This window comes from Corythoichthys intestinalis, chromosome 11, assembly GCF_030265065.1.
Source record: "Corythoichthys intestinalis isolate RoL2023-P3 chromosome 11, ASM3026506v1, whole genome shotgun sequence".
Classification (NCBI taxonomy): Eukaryota; Metazoa; Chordata; class Actinopteri; order Syngnathiformes; family Syngnathidae; genus Corythoichthys; species Corythoichthys intestinalis.
The window spans coordinates 7,718,422-7,724,266 of record NC_080405.1 but is presented as its reverse complement, the minus strand read 5'-3'; positions in this window follow the sequence as shown (position 1 = coordinate 7,724,266).

Below are 5,845 nucleotides of genomic sequence, written 5' to 3'. Positions count from 1 at the left end.
TTGCCGACAGAGGTGTGTCTTTTATCCGTTTAATTAGCTTGTCTTTATCCGAAACGTTGTCAAAAAGGTCATTGGCAACATCAAGCGTGAATGCTTTGGCATATTCCCCATCCGCGATTGGCTTTCCGTTTCTCACAATTGCTAAAGCGCCAGCAAAGCTAACCAATTCCAGTCACCTTCTTGGGTCCAAACACGGAGTATCTGCTGACTGGCTTGCACTCTTGATAGTAGCTCTTGATATGCTTTCTTCCTGCTGCCTCCCGCAGGATATTTTGATGCAAATGTAGTATGGCGGGTAGGGTTGATCCGATCATGTTTTTTTTGCTCCCGATCCGATCGTTTTAGTTTGAGTATCTGCTAATCCCGATATTTCCTGATCCGATTGCTTTTTTTTGCTCCCGATTCAATTCAAATCATTCCCGATAATTTTTCCCGATCATATACATTTTGGCAATGCATTAAGAAAAAAATGATTAAAACTCGAACGAATATATACATTCAACATTCAGTACATAAGTACTGTATTTGTTTATTATGACAATAAATCCTCAAGATGGCATTTACATTATTAACATTCTTTTTCTGTGAGAGGGATCCACAGATAGAAAGACTTGTGACTTTGTATATTGTGACTAAATATTGCCATCTAGTGTATTTGTTGAGCTTTCAGTAAATGATACTGTAGCCATCCCCAAATGCATTATGGGAAGTGGAACCATGACTGTGCGTAGTGCTACCAATTGATATACAGTGCCTTGCAAAAGTATTCGGCCCCCTTGAACCTTGCAACCTTTCGCCACATTTCAGGCTTCAAACATAAAAATATAAAATTTTAATTTTTTGTCAAGAATCAACAACAAGTGGGACACAATTGTGAAGTGGAACAAAATTTATTGGATAATTTAAACTTTTTTAACAAATAAAAAACTGAAAAGTGGGGCGTGCAATATTATTCGGCCCCCTTGCATTAATACTTTGTAGCGCCACCTTTTGCTCCAATTACAGCTGCAAGTCGCTTGGGGTATGTTTCTATCAGTTTTGCACATCGAGAGACTGACATTCTTGCCCATTCTTCCTTGCAAAACAGCTCGAGCTCAAGAGGTTGGATGGAGAGTGTTTGTGAACAGCAGTCTTCAGCTCTTTCCACAGATTCTCCATTGGATTCAGGTCTGGACTTTGACTTGGCCATTCTAACACCTGGATACGTTTATTTTTGAACCATTCCATTGTAGATTTGGCTTTATGTTTTGGATCATTGTCCTGTTGGAGGATAAATCTCCGTCCCAGTCTCAGGTCTTGTGCAGATACCAACAGGTTTTCTTCCAGAATGTTCCTGTATTTGGCTGCATCCATCTTCCCGTCAATTTTAACCATCTTCCCTGTCCCTGCTGAAGAAAAGCAGGCCCAAACCATGATGCTGCCACCACCAGGTTTGACAGTGGGGATGGTGTGTTCAGGGTGATGAGCTGTGTTGCTTTTACGCCAAACATATCGTTTTGCATTGTGGCCAAAAAGTTCAATTTTGGTTTCATCTGACCAGAGCACCTTCTTCCACATGTTTGGTGTGTCTCCCAGGTGGCTTGTGGCAAACTTTAAACGAGACTTTTTGTGGATATCTTTGAGAAATGGCTTTCTTCTTGCCACTCTTCCATAAAGGCCAGATTTGTGCAGTGTACGACTGATTGTTGTTCTATGGACAGACTCTCCCACCTCAGCTGTAGATCTCTGCAGTTCATCCAGAGTGATCATGGGCCTCTTGGCTGCATCTCTGATCAGTTTTCTCCTTGTTTGAGAAGAAAGTTTGGAAGGACGGCCGGGTCTTGGTAGATTTGCAGTGGTCTGATGCTCCTTCCATTTCAATATGATGGCTTGCACAGTGCTCCTTGAGATGTTTAAAGCTCGGGAAATCTTTTTGTATCCAAATCCGGCTTTAAACTTCTCCACAACGGTATCTCGGACCTGCCTGGTGTGTTCCTTGGCTTTCATAATGCTCTCTGCACTTTAAACAGAACCCTGAGACTATCACAGAGCAGGTGCATTTATACGGAGACTTGATTACACACAGGTAGATTCTATTTATCATCATCGGTCATTTAGGACAACATTGGATCATTCAGAGATCCTCACTGAACTTCTGGAGTGAGTTTGCTGCACTGAAAGTAAAGGGGCCGAATAATATTGCACGCCCCACTTTTCAGTTTTTTATTTGTTAAAAAAGTTTAAATTATCCAATAAATGTTGTTCCACTTCATGATTGTGTCCCACTTGTTGTTGATTCTTGACAAAAAAATAACATTTCATATCTTTATGTTTGAAGCCTGAAATGTGGCGAAAGGTTGCAAGATTCAAGGGGGCCGAATACTTTTGCAAGGCACTGTAGCTTCTCTGCGTTGAGAAATAACATAAGGTGTTAAGAAAAAGGTCAATTGCTACCTTGCTTCCCCACATTGCTTCTCATGATATTTCTAATCGTAGGGAGAGGGATTGTAAGGCTTTAGCCAATTTAAAAAAAGGCTCCAAAGGCTGCCAAAAATTCACTCTACTCATTATATGCTGCCTTTTATCTCTCTTTATAGGTAAAACAGCGCCATTACAGATTGAGCACGACAATGCGTGAGTGGGTCGTGCAACGCATGCATTAATTGGGTTAAATATTTTAACGTGATACATTAAAAAAAAAAAAAAATTACCACCGTTATCGGGATAAATTTGATTACCCTACCTTAAGCCTGAACTAAAGACTCTGGATGAGTGTTACATATTATGTCTGTAACGTTAAATACAATTAGAAAACGATTTAAAATATATATATATATATATTAAAAAAAGGCATGGCCGATATTTTTTTGCCGATTGCGATACTTTGAAAATGATGTGATCGGACCCGATCGATCGGGATGCCGATTGGGACATCTCTAATGGCGGGTGTTGAAGTGCCACTTTATATTTGACCTTTTCATAGATGCATATTAGACACACTGCAGAACCTGCTCTCTCCACAAAGGCAAATTCCTCTGTCAATTCCTGCTGAAAAGTACGATGCTACTCTTCTTTTTTTCTTTTAGCCATCTTCTCAAAAAGGTTTCTAAAATTAGCTGACAACGTGATTAAAAATCTCATGCACATGCGCACATTGGCCGCTATTTTCGACAGCAAAATACGGCAACCTCACTTGAACGGAGTCTCTGCCTCATCTGCGTTGCCTATGCGATTGATGGATAGATAAATAGATGGACACAACGACATGTATGTCTGCGACTTTCCCAATAAAATTAATGCTAACCGGCTTCCTAGTCGCTGGTGACCATCGCTGATCCGCGCATGTGCAAAGGATTCTAACGAAACATTTTTTTAACGATTTGTCTGCGAACCAGATGCAGTCAAAAGAGCCACATCGCGCTCGCGAGCCATAGGTTTCCGACCCCTGTTCTAGTGGTTGATAGTATGACATATCACTGAGTTGTCATTCCGCCTCATAAACATAATCTACTCTTTCCATAATTACCACCGCTTTACCCTTGTCTGCTGGTTTGATTATTATTGTTTTGTTAGTTTGTAATTCACGTAGTGTCTCAATTTGTGTTTTTTCTAAATTGGGTTTTTCGGAACTCCATTTTAAATTATCGATTTCTGACCTGTCTTTTTTAATCAATGTTTCTAACTCAGGGATTATTTTATTGCCACTCAGTAACCAGTCGGATTTGGATAGAAAATGCTGTTTTTGTTTTCCCGCTTTAAACCAAAATAATTACATAGTTGTAGACAACGGTGATATCGTCCAAACTTGCGTGTTAACTTCCGGCACTATTTGTGATCACATTGACGTTCAATTGGGAAACAAATGTTAATCCTCTTTTGGATAGGCAAGAGGAGAGGTGGCAAACCCAGGCAGCAATGGACAGATGACCACGCGAAGGCCCTGTCCGACATGTCACAGTGTGCGAGAGGCTCTGCCTGGGTTGTCAGTATCTGAAAGACAAGTGTTGGTACGCATTGGATAAAAACTATCGTGTCAGGGGCGTTCGAGATTCGGGAACCCGCGCAGTGGTGGTCGTTGTTTTGTCGCCACAGGCCTGCCTAAGGTGGAGAGAGCCAACAGGAATGGCAGCCACGAAGGACATTGGAATCTCCCAGGATACGAACAACTTCTAGCGCCCTCCTCTTATTGTTTGCCTGTGATTTTTATGGTTTTAGCCTTTCTAGCTTTTTAGCCTTTTAGCTTTCATAATTGTAATAAACATTGTAACCTGCGAAGAGCCTCTTGGGTCTCCTTGGTTTCACGGTGTCGTTCTCCACCTGGTTTCACCAATTTCCCCCCTGACATCTTTTCAATAGACTGATGTGGGGTGGAGTAAGCTTTATTGTGAAGGAAAGGCTGAAGATTTTAGGATCCACCCAGGTTCTTTCTTCTTCACAATGGTTGTTTTCAGCCACCTCCGTGTCTTTTAATCCAAAAAAAATCGTTCCCAGTGGGGCCAAATCTGTCTGCCCGTGTGTAGGTTCTAATGGACAGTGTTCATTCTTGTTTTGAACTCTTCTTCATTCAGTTTGGGGATGGTGGTGGTCAGTTTTTTGACAAAAAAATTGATGTTTTATTTTGTTTGTCACCTTCTGTGGAAAATTCTTCGAATAGTTAAGTTGTGGAATGCGGATCTCAGGATTTGGAAAGGTGGATTTTGCTATCTTCTACTGGTGTCAACAATAATCGACGCGGTGATGCATCCCGATGCGGGGCATGGACGATTTGATTCGGTGCATTTTAAAATATATAAGACTAATAGCCTAGATCTTGAGCCCTAACCCGAACCCGACCCGAATTTTGGGCCCAAAATGTCAATGATTTACGTTCGGGTCGGGTCTGGCCGGACTTCTCGCTCGCTTTAAAAAAAAAAAAGTATATATATTTGTGCACTAAAACGATGTATGGATGTTATACTAAGGAATATTTGTTATAAAAATAAATAAATTGGATAAAATCGAGAGAAGGCGCTTTGGTAATCCCAAACATGAGCCGCAGCAGAGCCAGTGCATTGTTTGCGCACATGAACGCCGTGGCCCCGCCCTCCTTTTAATCTTCCCCTCGCGCTTTGGCCTCTCCGCGAGTCTGCAACTGCATCATCGCATTTCCTTTTCGAATTTCGATATAGAGCAGCAAGAGGTGAAAAGCAAACTAAAGACAGGGGGATTGAAAAGGCAAGAATCCACGAGTGGTGTGTGGAAAGGATTTAAATCGATAGTGGAAGATGCTACAGAAAACCATGTCGGCCTTGCTGAATGCAACAAATGTGGCGCTTTGCTCTCATACGAGAGCAGAAAGACTGGCACCTTGGCGCTGAGCAGGCATTTTAAAAACTGTACTGGCCTAAAAGATGATATTAGTCAAACATCGTTGTTATCATTTGTTTCGAAGGCTGCACCTCTTCGTGCTAAGCAGGACATCGTGGTGTTCCTTTAAATGTTATTATTTATTTTGTTTCAGTGCTCCTTAAGGCAGGTTGTTCTTTTGTGTGTTCTAATGCGAGTCGTTAAAATAAAGAATGTTGTTTAAAAGTATTTTAGTTTATTTTTGTATATGCTGCTGTTCCTCTCATTGTCATAGAGGCGCGTAGTGAGAAAAATATCCTACACAGAAATATATTTAACAAACCTTACCAGCGTTATTTCGTTGTGTAAATGCATTTATAATGATCGGAAAAATAGGTAGACTATTTAAACATTAAGAAAACTTGCATTTTTTTCTGCCAACTCGAACAAATTAAAATAAATGTCTGTTGCATTTTGTCGAGGAAATGACGCATGAACTATCCACCTAATAGAACAGACACAAGTCTACCTGGATTCTATT